Source organism: Anomaloglossus baeobatrachus, chromosome 11, assembly GCF_048569485.1.
Source record: "Anomaloglossus baeobatrachus isolate aAnoBae1 chromosome 11, aAnoBae1.hap1, whole genome shotgun sequence".
NCBI classification, from domain to species: Eukaryota; Metazoa; Chordata; class Amphibia; order Anura; family Aromobatidae; genus Anomaloglossus; species Anomaloglossus baeobatrachus.
In genome coordinates this window covers 37,398,912-37,414,445 of record NC_134363.1, presented here as the reverse complement: position 1 = coordinate 37,414,445, position 15,534 = coordinate 37,398,912, and the positions used below count along the sequence as shown (strand labels likewise).

Below are 15,534 nucleotides of genomic sequence, written 5' to 3'. Positions count from 1 at the left end.
AGCTTCGATCCGAAAAGCAAGTAAGCTACCGGGAACAAAGTACGAATGAATCTGGGTGGAGTCGCAGGTTCTATCCTCAAAGCAAGGCTCAAAAAGGGACAAAGGATGAAGCGATACAAAGTTGCCTTCTAGGCTAGCCGCCTAATCAGAACGCAGTATTGGCCACCAATCGGAGCGGAGGGGTGTGGAAAAGGCGACGCATATGCACGCCTACGTGGCTCACAGCGTCAAACACTGCGGCCATATTCGAGGTCAGAATCGTGACATAGCTGCTATGTGACAGGGTCCCAAGAACCAACGAGATTGTTATGCAGGTCGCTGCATCGTTGCTAAAGTGGTTGGGAAAATGACTGTGTGACTCACCAACGATCTTACCAACGATTTAACAACGGTGTTTGTGACGCACATCCGGAGCCGTTAGCGACACCACAGCGTGCGACATGTACGAGCGACCTTAAACGATCGCAAAACAGGCAAAAATCGTTGGTTTTGGAGAGGTCGTCCTAAAACCAAAAATCGTTGCCTGCTTTTTAGCGATGTTGTTCCTCGTTCCTGCGGCATCACACATCGCTATGTGTGACACCACAGGAGCGACGAACATCTCCTTACCTCCGTCCACCGGCAATGCGGAAGGAAGGAAGTAGGTGAGATGTTACGTCCCGCTCATCTCCGCCTCTCCGCTTCTATTGGCCGGCCGCATCGATGCTAGCGATGTCGCAGCTTGTAAAGCCCGCCTAAGACTGATTGGTTGAGGTGCGAGACCCCTCTGTTCTGATTTTGATGGCCTCAACTATGGCTGATTGGTGGAGAAGCCAGGCACTTCTCATCTAATGTTGACGGCTTCTACTAAGGCTGATTGGTGGAGGTACCAGATCTCATGGATCCGGTACCTCCACCAATCAGCCTTAGTAGAAGCCTCTGATCTGTTATTTATGGTTACAACTAAGGCTGATCAATGGAGGTTCTGGACCCTTCTAATCTGTTATTGATGGCCACTACCAAGGCTGATTGGTGGAGGTACCGAATCTCATGGCTCTGATATTGATGGTCTCTACTAAGGCTGATCGGTGGAGATGCTGGACCCCTCTGATCTGATATTGATGGTCTCTACTAAGGCTGATTGGTGGAGGTGCTGGACCCTTCTAATCTGATATTGATGGCCATTACTAAGGTTGATTGGTGGACATGCCAGACTCCTCTGGTCTTATATTGATGGCCACTACTAAGGCTGATTGGTTGAGGTGCCAGACCCCCCTGATCTGATATTAATGGCCACTACTAAGGCTGATCAGTGGAAGTGCTGGATCCCATTAATCTGATATTCATGGCCACTGCTAAGGCTGATCGGTGGAGGTGCCAGACCCCTCTGATCTGATATTGATGGCCTCTACTAAAGTTGATTGGTGGAGGTGCTGGACCACAGTAATCTGATATTGATGGCTTCTGCTAAGGCTGATTGCTGGAGGTGCTGGACCCCTCTGATCTGATATTGATGGCCAGTTCTAAGGCTGATGGGCAGAAGTGCCGGAGTCCTCTGATCTGATATTGATGGCCTTTACTAAAGCTGATCGATGGAGGTGCTGGACCCCTCTATCAGATGGCCTCTTCTAAGGATAGAAAAACCCTTCTAACATATGTTTATAATGGTGGGCACAAACGTCTCGATACCCAACCTCCAATCTGCTGCATCCTATAAAGGAGTCATCCCAACTCAGGAGTTTATCACTTGTCCACGGGATAAAGGAAACCTTGCCGATCTCTGGGGTCCAACCACTGGGACACCCCCCTACTCCGAGAATGGGATCCTATAATTGCAGCTAAAATTGGAACCTCCAAATGGCCATCCAGGGCTTTAATCATTCTCTATGGGGCAGTTACGTTTTCACATGGGGTTGAACAGTATGTTTCCATCAATAAATAAAATCCTCATTTAAAAACAGTATTTTGTGTTCACTTGGGTTTTCCTCTTCTAATATTAAAGACAATTTAACAAAAGGAATTGGGAAGGGGGCAAACACTTTTGCACAGTAATATATCTAGCCTACAGCATCTCATCCACAGAATTTTTTCACTAATGCAACTTGATATTTTGGCTCGAAATGATGGTTGATGGTGAAGCTGCTATATACGAGCTGCAGAGGAAACTCCTATAATGGAGGCCACCATGTTATATAAGAAGGATCATCGATGGGAAGAGAATTAATCACATAGGCCAGAAGTGTAATCCGGGCCAGATTTATGGGGGGCAGACTGGGCAAATGCTCAGGGCCTTGACCCCAAAAAAGGGGCCCCCTGCTTCTGGAGCTCTCAATACGGTGCACAGAGGATATCATATACAGCATTTACAGTGAGTATTGTTATACATCCTCTGTAGTCCCTGCCCCATGTAATGATAGATCAGGCTTGAGCTGTTCCTCTATACTGGCTTTAGATGGGTGAAAATGACCAAAACTACAGTTTGGGGATTTTTTGTCATTAAGCAATTATTGTTAAGCAACTTTATTATTAGCAGGAAGAATAAAAACAATTTATTTATTTTTTTTTACGCAAATTGGTGTTAATTATATAGGCCATACATTATGTTCACAATTTTACACTATCTTCATACACAACTTTTTTCTTTGTATTAACTTTTTACGTTATTTGATAAACGTTTGTGTTTTTAGAAGACTTCACAATGTGAATTATCTGCTGCCAGAAGGAGAAGGACATTGATTTTGTCCTCCATGTTCTGAACTGTCCCCAGATCATAAGTAATTTCCTAGTAAAATCCATGTAGTTTGGTAAATTCATATTTTCCTCATATCTAAGTGATATATTTTTTTTTCAATTGGGAATGTATGAACTCTGGACTTCACAATGTGTATTATCTGCTGCCAGAAGGAGAAGGAGACTGATTTTGTCTTCCATGTTCTGAAGCATCCCTAGATCATAATAAGTAATTTCCCAGTAAAATCCATGTAATTTTGTGAACTCAAATTTTCCTCAAATCTAAGTGATATATTTTTTGTCAATGGGGAATGTATGGACTTCACAATGTAAATTATCTTCTGCCAGAAGGAGTAGGAGACTGATTTTGTCCTCCACGTTCTTAAGCGTGCCCAGATAATAAGAAATTTCCCAGTAAAATCCACGTAATTTGGTGAATTGAAATTTTCCTCATATCAAAATGATGGGTTTTTTTATCAATAGGGAATGTATGAACTCTGGATTTCACAATGTCAATTATCTGCTGCCAGAAGGAGAAGGAGACTGATTTTGTCCTCCATGTTCTGAAGCGTCCCCAGATCATAATTTCCCAGTAATATCCACGTAATTTGGTGAATTCAAATTTTGCTCAAATCTAATTAAGAGTTATAATTTTGGGGGGGTCAATTGGGAATGTTTGACCTTTAGTTAACCATTTTGATGACATGGTCAATAGCGATTGCAGCATCTAAGCGGTTAAACCTCAAAGATTGAAGTTGGCTTTGCTTTGGCTGTTTTACACAGCAGGATCCTGGCTGTATGTATAATATTGAGCCCACATCACCTTAATGGGATATATTTTTGAAAATGTATGTAATGAGGTGGAAAGGAATTAATAAATAATCAGAAAGAGCAAAGAAAAAGCATAAGTAGATGTTTGTCTTAATGAGGACCTGTCAATGGATCAAAAGTGGGCAGTTTTTGCTCCCCTGAGTATTCCTTTTTTAGCTTTATTTTCAAACCCACCAGAAAAAGGGACATTTTCTTTGATGATAATTTTTATGGTCTTTACCAAGGGGGTGTGGCTCACATGGTTCTTCGGGGGCGTGTAACTTGGTCTTCATTATTAGTCTATGAGCCACTATGAGGCTAGGTTTTGAAGACGGACCTCCAGTGAGCCGAGTACCAGTCACCCTCAAAAACATAAAGTAGCGGGTGCTGTGGTGCCCAGAGAAACGTCATCTGTACTTCCGCATTTGGATGATGGCTTTAGTACAGGCACATTGACTGGATTCTTATCTTAGTGGTTAAAATGGATCCACCGATTTGATGTGACTGATATAAGTCATGACAAAAAGACTGACGGCACTCCCAAAACTGCCATGTGAACAGGTGCACAACTGAACATGACAGAAAATGAAAAAAAAAAAGAGACAGCTGCACTCTGAAATGCTAAAACATGAAAACCATGAATGTAATAATATTAATATGCATTACTGATAAAGGAAATCTAAGAAAAAAATTGAGATATTTAGCATACAAAAATGGCCATTTTTATATCTGCCCAGTAGCCATGTCAAGGCATACCTCATATATTGTGTACCTAATCATACAGTCATGGTTTTCATACATTAGCATTTCAGAGTGCAACTGTCTCTTTTTTTTTTCATTTTATGTCAGGATCAGTTATGCACCTGTTCACATTGCAATTTTGGAAGTGTTGTCAGTCTTTTTGACTAGATTAATGAGGGTCATGCCTTCTGACCATGGACCCCTCTCCCACTAGCCACAGATGATTTTATTCTCTAGTAGCAGATTCCTATTTGCCCATACACATGGAGGTTTGTAACCCAGAGAGAGGCTTCTGTTGTGAATGTCACCTGTGTGGGTGCTGTTTTTGAGCTCACTGTTGTGGCCAGGAATGGTAGTGGAGCTGAGTCTGAGCCTGGGACTCAGACAGGTGTTGGCGTTAATTTGGAATTAAGGAAGTCCTATTGCAGACAAGCCTGATGTATAAAGTAAAGGACTTTTTGCCTTGCTGGTGCCGGTTATAATTGCATTTTCCTTAGTGTCCTGGCTTGGAGTTCTGTCCTTCTCTGTTTCCCTGAGCAAGACTTCTGCAGATAAGTTTGTTTGTTTTTCCTTGTCTTCTGGTTTACACCTTAGGGTGTTGTTTTTCTTAGTTTTGTTTTGTATCTGTTTTCTTGCAGCTGAAGTTTTTTCCCTTGTGTGGTGAGCATGGGGGTTCCCCCTTTGCCAGCTCTGCTGCAAGAACAGGGAGTTTTTCCCTGTCTAACTTGATTATTTGCACTTTTGTATTTTTGTGTATTTTGGTATTTTGTTCTCCCATTATTTACAAGAGTACTTGACATAGTGGGGGTGAGGTCGTTCGACCTCAAGGGCCATTTTTACTATCAGGAGGTTGGTATTTTTCTGCAGGGTTTTGTACTGACCACAATCAGTTACCTTTCCTTTCCTTTGTATCTAGTTAGTTGGGCCTCGTCTTTGCTTAATCTATTTTTCCTATCTGTGTATCGTGTTTTCCAATATCACTGTAATCTTTATATGTTTGGAGCTGTCTACTCCTTTGGGGACTTTTCTGAGGCAAGGTAGATTTCCTCATTTCTATCTGTGAGGAGTAGCTAGTTTCTCAGGCTGTGACGAGGCGTCTAGGTGTTTAGGAACGCTCCACGGCTATTTCTAGTGTGGTTTGATAGGGGATTGTGGTCAGCCCAGGTTCCAACTACACTTGTTGTTCTTGGATTTTTTTCACCAATGGGTTTCTTTTGTAATCTTTCACGGTTACCGGATCATAACAGGCTTCAGTTCAGTGTAGGTTCCCAGTATATGAGATATGCCATGACGTGGCTACTGGGCAGATATAAAAATGGCCATTTTTTATGCTAAATAACTCAATTTTTTTCTTAGATTTCCTTAAGCAGTAATGCATATCTATATTCTTACATTTATGGCTTTCATGCTTTAGCATTTCAGAGTGCAGCTGTCTCTTTTTTTGATACTAGTCATGGACTTAACCACATTTTCACTATTTTTCTTTTTTTAGCTTGAACTTTGAGCTTCCACCATTTGAAATCCATATATTATTTTTTAACCCCCGCCTTCCAAGAACTTTTTTTTATCTTTCCAATGTTGTATCTCTATGTGGTCTACTTTTTTGGCGAACAAGTTCCATATATAGTAGCTGCATATTGCATTGTTTGCATAAACAAAAAGTTATAATTAAGTGTCCCGGACAAGCCCTTTAAGGATTTGTAAACAACAATTTTGTTTCTATCATCAATGATGAGACTCGCCCGATATCATTACCATACATTAGTATTGAGTAATGGGGATGACGGTCATGACGGATCACACCCCGATTGTTCTTCTCCATGGCCCAGCCTGATTTTTTCTGGGTATATATTTGTCTGATGGTAGCATCTTCACGGATATGGCAGAATCTTCCATCTCCACACGGACCTTGTCTCCCCGGTGAGTCTAATTTCTTTTTATACTTTGTACTCTAACAAGTGAATGCGGTTTGTCAGCCTTGAGCATGAGCAGCCGCTGTAAATGCATGCGCATGGAGTAGCTGGAAAAGTTTTATAGTCAGTTTTAAAATGTTTTCTAAAATGTGTTGGGTTATCCCTGAGTAGTGATGATGACCAAACCCGTGGATGTTCCGGTTTGCTGGACAAGTATGAAAAAAAAATTCTGTTGTAATATATAATGCTGTATATAAGAGCCTACTTATAGTGACCAAATCTGGTGACAGGTTCCCTTTAAGGCCTTAAAGGAAAGGTCTCGCGTTTTTTTATTTTTGTAATAATAATAGAGATTATGAAATCAAGTATTTTTAATAGAAAATTAAACGCACTGTTTATTTAGTTTTTATTTAATTCTAGTTTTACTGACACACTGGGGGCGGCCATCTTGGATTTGGTGTTTGTAACGACAGTTACTCACCCCCTTTATGGCAGCCCCTGTGCATAAAGAACAGTGGTCGGGATCCAACCCTATAGACTAACATAGAGTAGGCGTCTGCTGTGACCTGGATGCACCCCCTGGGCTGTCCATATCACAGCAAAGGGAGGAGATCAGCGCCGTCTTTGTGGAGCTTCCCCCCTGTCACCCGCCGGGATTGGTGAGTATCGGTACGCTACTCCCCCCCGCTGCATCTGCCCCCACCTCCCCGGCTACCACCAACCCCCCTGCTTGTGTGTGCTCACTGGCCTCTCCTCCTAGCAGCTCAGTAGGGCAGCGCGGTATACTGTGGGTGAGTACTGGTATGGTGTCCTCCACGGCCGTCGCTGCTCCCCAGCCCCCACCGCTCTGCGCCCGCCACCACCAACCCCCCCTTCCTGCTGCCGCCGCTTCCCCACTTGTGTGTGCTGACCCTTGGCCTCTCCTCCTAGCAGCTCAGTGGGGCAGCACGGTATACTGTGGGTGAGTACTGGTATGGTGTCCTCCACCGCCGTCGCTGCTCCCCAGTCCCAACCTCTCCGCGCCCACCACCACCAACCCCCCCCTGCTGCCGCCACTCCCCCACTTGTGTGTGCTCACCCTTTGCCTCTCCTCCTAGCAGCTCAGTGGGGCAGCGCAGTATACTGTGGGTGAGTAGCGGTATGGTGTCCTCCACCGCTGTCGCTGCTCCCCAGCCCCCACCGCTCCGCGCCCACCACCACCAACCCCCCCTCCTACCGCCACTCCCCCACTTGTGTGTGCTCACCCTTGGCCTCTCCTCCTAGCAGCTCAGTGGGGCAGCGCAGTATACTGTGGGTGAGTAGCGGTATGGTGTCCTCCACCGCCGTCGCTGCTCCCCAGCCCCAACCGCTCCGCGCCCACCACCACCAACTCCCCCCTGCTGCCACCGCTCCCCCACTTGTGTGTATTCACCCCTGGCCTCTCCCTCTAGTAGCTCAGTGGGGCAGCATGGTATACAGTATATCTCACTGCTTGTGTCATTCTGCAGAGCGTTGCTCCTCTTGACACATACACAGGAGGAGCGACGCTCTGCAAGCTATATATCCCTATGTATGTGTGGTTTCCACTCACTGACAGCAAGCAGAGATGTTGGGGAATGTTTATATTCACTGACAACAAGCACAGATGATGGAGAATGTTTGGAAACCCCCCGATTGGAGGGGGAGGTGACATCACACACAGGAGAGCAGATTCTGCCCACTTTACTGCAGCTGTAATGTGAGATATTTAAACAGTAGTTCTGCATTAAGATTTCAGCAGCTGCTCCCCACAGTGTTTAAGAGTGGAAAATATCAAACTTTTTTTTTTTTTTAAATATTTTTCTTAATTAAAAACAAATAATAATATGTAAACATAACATTAAAACATTAATACTTTATATTTTTTCAGTTATTGAAAAATTATTTTTTTTGACGGCACCTTCCCTTTAAGTTAAAGGGGATGTATGAAGAATATAGCAGATCACTTATTGATTTCGGGGGGTTTGATTGCTGGGATTCCGAAAACAGGGCTTGAGTGGAGGTTATATGTGGGGCTGGGCAAAATCCAGCAGTGTGATAGAGAATGAAGCAGACGGAGGGACAATACGCCACCTCTTATACATTTAGACCGGATTTTGTTTTTGGGGGGGATCAGTAGAACCCTTAGCAATCACTATGTTATCCTCCTTACAAGTATTTTGCAATTTCACCCATTTAACAAAATTAAAAATAAAATCCTCAAAAAAATGTTTTCGATAAATTCTGTCAAGCCCAAAATAGTGGCATTCCCCAAAAAATATTTTATAATGCTATTTTGAAGAATTAAAAAAAAGTGATAGAGTCAAGTCACGAAGATTTATTGTTTATTTACGTCATATTTCCAGAAATACAAGGTGTTAAGAAACATAATTAAAGACTTCCACATTTCTATTTTATTTCTACAGACGGGTCAAGATTTCTGAAGCCTAGAAAGTTACGACAGTCTCCGATATGTCATCTCCAGTCTTCAGAGGATTTGTACTGCTTGGTAAGGAATGATCTGAAGACATTGAAGCCTTCTTAAGTGAACTCATATACAATATATGCATGTATATGAAGGAAAAATGATCATTCGAAGACCTCCCGATGCAGAACAGATCGCGCGGGAATTTAGAAGGATGTGGCGGCCATTGTTATTAATGGGGAACCATGGACGCTCCAGAGTTGGAGCTCCTTTTCGCAGTAATTTTCTGCTCTGTCTTGTTGCGGGTAGAGGTATATGATGTTCATATTCCATAATCACATCCATTCTTCCATCCCTAATGAGCGATTTCAATCACTATGGATTAATTACGCATCTGTAATGCTTACACGGCTAGTGTGGAGGCAGCAAGCGGGAGTAGTGGGCCCACTGGACCACAAGCTTACCCTTTAGTGGGAGAAGCCTAACTAAGCACCTACCGCGAGGCGAATGCCAGGTACTACTCCCAGGAAAGTGACTGGGACTGTGGCAGCTAACCCCCAGGATAGGTGACGGTCTCAGGTACGGTCTCAGGTGCTATCAGGATTTCTGAGCCAGACAGGCAGGCAGGTATGGTGTGCATGGCAGGGACACATAGGTATGGGAAGTCAGGTACAGGTGACGGATGCAGGAATTACAGCACCCGACAACTAGCTAGCAGACTGGAAGATTAACTAACTAGGAGCACTGCACAGGCACCTCCCCTAGTGGGAGGGTGCCTTAAATATATGGTGCCTCCCTTTGAGAGGAAGGCCGGTGTGAGCAGGCCTCGGGAAGACAGGGAGTCAGACAAGCACATGGGCAGCTATGGAGCTTTGGGGGAGGGCCCTTCCCTGCAGCAGTGGTGAGTAAGGCCCGTTTCACACATCCGACATTTTGCCGGATTGCCGGATCCGGAACACTCCAGTACAGTGTAGTACAATGGCATCGCGGCAAGCTCAGCATGTGATGGGAGGTGGCTGTGATGTCATTGTATTACACTGTACTGGAGTGTGCCGGATCCGGTAATCCGGCGAAATGCCAGATATGTGAAACGGGCCTTAGGGGTACTTTGCACGCTGCAACATCGGTAACAATGTGTTACCGATGCTGCAGCAATAGTCCCCCACGCCCGTCGCAGGTGCGATATCTTGTGATTGCTGCCGTAGCGAATATTATCGCTACGCCAGCTTCACATGCACTCACCTGTCCTGCGACATCGCTCTGGCCGGCGAACCGCCTCCTTCCTAAGGGGGCGGGCCGTGCGGCATCACAGCGACGTCATACGGCAGGCGGCCAATAGGAGCGGAGGGGCGGAGATGAGCGGGACGTAAACATCCCGCCCACTTCCTTCCTTCTGCATTGCAGCCGGGACGCCGGTAGGAGATGTTCCTCGCTCCAGCGGCTTCATACACAGCGATGTGTGCTGCCTGCTGTAACGAGGAACAACATCGTACCGTCGCTGCATTATCGAAATGTTGGACCCTACACCGATGATACGATTACGACGCTTTTGCGCTCGTTAATCGTATGTAAAAGGATTTGCACACTACGATATCGACAGCGACACCGGATGTGCGTCACTTTCGATTTGACCCCACCGACATCGCACCTGCGATGTCGTAGTGTGCAAAGTACCCCTTAGTCGGCATCCTAGCAGGGATACCATTGCTACAGCATGTATTATTTGAATATTATGTCAACTATGTAGAAAAAAGAAAAGCAACTTGTACCGTGGTCTGATGATCATCCACATAATGTACTAAAACTTGTTCCTTTTTTCAGGTTTTGTTTGTCTTTGGGCGATTCCAACAGAGCAGCAACTAACAATAGTACAAGAGCCAAACCCGGCCGTAGATGGTGAAGACCTTACATTGAGGCTTGGAGGAGTAAATCCAGACGACGTTACGGCGGTTTCCTGGTACCAATCCAAAGAAGTCGATCCGAGCACATTTATTGCCGAAATACAAAAATCTCCAACACTATCTACCTTCATAGGATATATCCCCATTTCTCATGTTGCCACTGTTGCATGGGATGGAACCTTGACGATTCCTAATGTCTTTAAACTTCATGACGCAAACTACGGAGTTCAAATAACGCTTAATAGTATTACGTCATCAGCCTCTATTTCCATTGTTTAATAACCTTACTTTATGATTTTTAAGACTTTGATGATGGATGTAATAGATCAATGGAAACGGGAAAACGCTCAACATCTTCTTCAAGGTGGTCTACCAGACTTACGATACTGTAGGAAGACACTCAGCCACAAGTGACGTTTCGGCCTTTTTCAAAGCGGACCATCTGAATGTAGATTTATAAACAAATAAACAATCATTTACAAATCAAATAATACAAATTAGCATAGAGAAATGTTGTACAAAGGGGTAGAACATCATACAGTAACAAAGGACAACAAAAATTATTTCGTATTGTGCCGCCCCCGTGCCAGCAGCCGGCGCTGCTCGAGTCCGGACCTTCAGGGGTGGTTGCTCGAGGGTCTCCGGACCCGGGGGTCTGGCGGACATGCCAAATGAAAAAGGGGGTTTGAGGACGTATATGTACGGGCTGAGCCATATCAAGTTCGTGACACCTCCCACAATGTGTGGTGAGTTGGGACACCACCGCTGCTGTGACGGGGCACCCGGGGGAGATGTTGTGCAGCAAGTTGTTAACCTCTCCGTGGGCAGGGATGGTGGCCCCGGGACCCGATGGCTGTGGTGCAGGGGATAGCGACCGCAGGGGTGCTGGTGTACTCACTGTTGGAAACAAACACATGAGTCTCTGGTAAACCAAGGTCATGGTGGCCGGTGCCACGGCCGGCTGTGTTCAGGGTCCCCCACCTGGCTGGTGGTCTCTATCCTTTTCCTGCACTGTTTACTTAGAAAAAGACTTCCCAGTGTAAAATGTAGCAGTCCGCTCCCAGCTGGATGTGGCCTAAGGAGACGCTGGCCCGTGGGATCTATGGGCCCTGACGGTGACCTCTTATCCCGAATCGGTGGGCTGTTGTCTTCTATGAGGGACTTTGGGTGGGACAGAACCTCTAGTCCTGGCCTCAATCGGTTAATTAACCAGCTCCAGTTGATTCTGGTTTCTGGCTTCAGGGTCTGAGACCCCTCTTTGTGCTACGGTTTCCGGGTCGGTTCCCCGTGTTGGTACCGGCGGGCTACAACCCTGGCCTGGTCCACCTCGGTTCCACTAAGCCGTCTTCCTGTCTCCTGCTGATGGAGACCACCGTCTGCCTCCTAGCCAGTGGCACCAGGGCTCCTACCCTGGTACCGTTCAACTTAAACGCTCTCTCCTGCTGGGACTACACCTAGCCCCAGCTCCTCTCAACTTGAACTTCAACACTCCACTCCTAGTTTCCCGCCCTGGGCTGTCTAAGCCCCTGGGTGGGTGTGCACCAACCGCCTGGCAACACCCACTGGAGTGCCTATCTTTCCCTAAGGGGGTGACTAGGGTTTAATGGTTGGCTGAATGTTTCCTAAGTGTGGGAAGATGTTATGCAGGGGCCTATTTGTGACTACCTGGATTCTCCAGGGCGTCACAGTAACAACTGATGTCAATTGATGTGTTAATGTGTTAATAAAGAAAACAAACAAAGAGTGGGGTGTACATGTATGTATCACAGAATAACGTTATAATATATAACTGTTATATTGTATCACAGAATGTAGTTATATTATGCCTCAAACAATCTGAAACAGAATAAAGTAGGTGCTCCCCAGATAGATTGACAGGGAAATCTACTCAAATATTTCAAGTAACATGTCTGCAAGCCCAAATGTAAATGCCTAGTATATGAAACAAAACAATGTGAGTATATATAAGAAAAAGGAGGGGTTGTAAAAAGATATAAACTACAGTGCCTTGCAAAAGTTTTCGGCCCCCTTGAATTTTTCAACCTTTTCCCACATTTCAGGCTTCAAACATAAAGATAAAATGTTAATGTTATGGTGAAGAATCAGCAACAAGTGGACAAAATTGTGAAGTTGAACGAAATTTATTGCTTATTTTAAACTTTTTTAAAAAATAAATAACTGAAAATTGGGGCGTGCAATATTATTCATCCCCTTTACTTTCAGTGCAGCAAACTCACTCCAGAAGTTGATTGAGGATCTCTGAATGATCCAATGTTGTCCTAAATGACTGATGATGATAAATATAATCCCCTGTGTGTAATCAAGTCTCCGTATAAATGCCCCTGCTCTGTGATAGTCTCAGGGTTCTGTGTAAAGCACAGAGAGCATCATGAAGACCAAGGAACACAACAGGCAGGTCTGTGATACTGTTGTGGAGAAGCTTAAAGCCGGATTTGGTTCCAAAAAGATTTCTAAAACTTTAAACATCCCAAGGAGCACTGTGCAAGCGATCATATTGAAATGGAAGGAGTATCATACCACCGCAAATCTACCAAGACCCGGATGTCCCTCAAAAATTTCATCTCAAACAAGGAAAACACTGATCAGAGATGCAGCCAAGCGGCCCATGATCACTCTGGATGATCTGCAGAGATCTACAGCTGAGGTGGGAGAGTCTGTCCATAGGACAACAATCAGTCGTACAATGCATAAATCTGGCCTTTATGGAAGAGTGTCAAGAAGAAAGCCATGTCTCAAAGATATCCATAAAAAGTGTTGTCTAAAGTTTGCCACAAGCCACCTGGAGACACCAAACATGTGGAAGAAGGTGCTCTGGTCAGATGAAACCAAAATCAATTTGGGCACATTCCAAACGATATGTTTAGCGTAAAAGCAACACAGCTCATCACCCTGAACACACCATCCCCACTGTCAAACATGGTGGTGGCAGCATCATGGTTTGGGACTGCTTTTCTTCAGCAGGGACAGGGAAGATGGTTAAAATTGATGGGAAGATGGATGGAGCCAAATACAGGACCATTCTTGAAGAAAACCTGTTGGAGTCTGCAAAAGACCTGAGGCTGGGACGGAGATTTGTCTTCCAACAAGACAATGATCCCAAACATAAAGAAAAATCTACAATGGAATGGTTCACAAATAAACGTATCCAGGTGTTAGAATGGCCAAGTCACAGTCCAGACCTGAACCCAATCGAGAATCTGTGGAAAGAGCTGAAAACTGCTGTTCACAAACGCCTCCATCCAACCTCACTCAGCTCCAGCTGTTTACAAAGGAAGAATGGGCGAGAATTTCAGCCTCTCCATGTGCAAAACTGATAGACACATACCCCAAGAGACTGCAGCTGTAATCACAGCAAAAGGGGGCGCTACAAAGTATTCACTTACAGGGGATGAATAATATTGCACGCCCCAATATTCTGTTATTAATTTTTTTATAAAAATTTAAAACAAACAATAACGTTCGCTCACCTTCACAATTGTGTCCACTTGTTGTTGATTCTTCACCATAAAATGTAAAATTTTTATCTTTATGTTTGAAGCCTGAAATGTGGGAAAAGGTTGAAAAAAATCAAGGGGGCCGAATACTTTCGCCAGGCACTGTATATCGGGCTGAGTGGCGTACAATACCTGTGGTGAGGTATAGTAAGGAATGATGTAATCAGAGGATATAACCAGAGGATCCTAGCCAACTATCAAAAGTATGGAAAATCTGCATGATAGTGACAATGATGATAATAGTAGATAAATATGTGGCATATTATCAGAGATAATGAGAATTCACACATATACCTGTAATGAGGATAGAAGTTATAATCCAGGGACAATATGAGGGTCCTGTAGGTGACCAAGGTCAGTCCTAGTAGTGCCCAAAATATAATGCACAGGAATCAAAGTGAGCAAATTATTACGTCACGGTGTATTGTTATAAAGACATCATACCGGGATTAGAATTACAGGGAATTTGCAGTAGACAAGGACCCAGCATGTAAGAGAGGACCTATGGGGTACTCGGTCCCGGGCTGTATATTTACGGGGATGCTGTGTCACGGGTGAATGCTGGCCGTTGCCCGGTCCCGTGCCCTGGCTGCTTTTTAATGGGGAGTATTTACAGGGGAGATTAAAGTCATTGGTGTGACGCCACCTGCTGGTTGCGGTTAAGATGGAGGAACCGCCGCTGCTGAGTTTGGTATCCCTAGGGCTGGTGGTGATGGCAGCTGTGGTGGTAGGCCCTCCGCAGGTAGGGCTGAGCCTGGGAGATGTATGATGGACTAATAAAGGAGCCCACACCGTGGGTTGTAGTTAACAGTCTCTACTCACTCTTGACCCTCGGACGGCTGGTTCAGGTCCCTGTATTTCCAGTGCCAGTTGATGACTCGGTTGCTCTGTCCCCGCACCCTCAGTGTGGTTGGGTCCCCGTAGCTTGGAGCTAGTTTGGGGCCCGACTGTCTTTCATCAGTCTCCTCGTCCGTACGGCGGGCAGTGTGCACCCTATAGGGCCGGTCCGTGGTCCTGAAACCTGATCCGCTTGTTACTGCTGATGCCCCCGGATCTGTGGGTAAGTGAGGTTCGTGTAGGTCCCCTCACTGTGCAGGTATTTGCGAGGCCACGTGAAGCTGACGCCTGACCTAGGGCCCTGTGCCCCGTCAGGGCTCTGGTCCCAGTGGTACTCAGGTGTACCTACCCTGGCGACCACTCTTGTGACGCCCCTGGACTATCAGGTCGTCACAGGGTACTGCACGCTCTTTCCCCTTAGTGCAGTATTCAAATACCTCATGGTTCTGGGTCCCCATCTTACAGTGCTGCCTCCAACAGCAAATCAAATCCTAGATACACCCTGCACCACACCCACCTGGCACACCAGTGGGTGGCTTAAGCGGAATAGGGTCGCCCACCTAAGGGTCAGGAAGGGAAGGTCAGTAGAGGGTCAGTGAACTGTGAAGTGGAGTGAAGTGGAGGAAGCAGGCAGCGGTGGCTCCCAAGAGCAGCTGTCTAGGTTGCAGACAGTGGTCTGGACCTAG

The 15,534-nt window shown here is 45.4% G+C and overlaps 1 protein-coding gene and 1 long non-coding RNA gene across 2 annotated transcripts in view; one reads left to right on the top strand and one right to left on the bottom strand.

The window, feature by feature from the left end:
• LOC142256621 (cell adhesion molecule CEACAM7-like) overlaps positions 1–15,534 on the bottom strand; it is a 93,088-nt gene that overhangs the window by 11,665 nt on the left and 65,889 nt on the right. The gene's annotated exons all lie outside the window — the stretch shown is intronic.
• Positions 5,303–12,278, top strand: LOC142256117 (uncharacterized). The gene is made up of 3 exons (XR_012727486.1): positions 5,303–6,180; positions 8,597–8,679; positions 10,417–12,278. It is a non-coding gene; the product is annotated as an uncharacterized LOC142256117 (long non-coding RNA).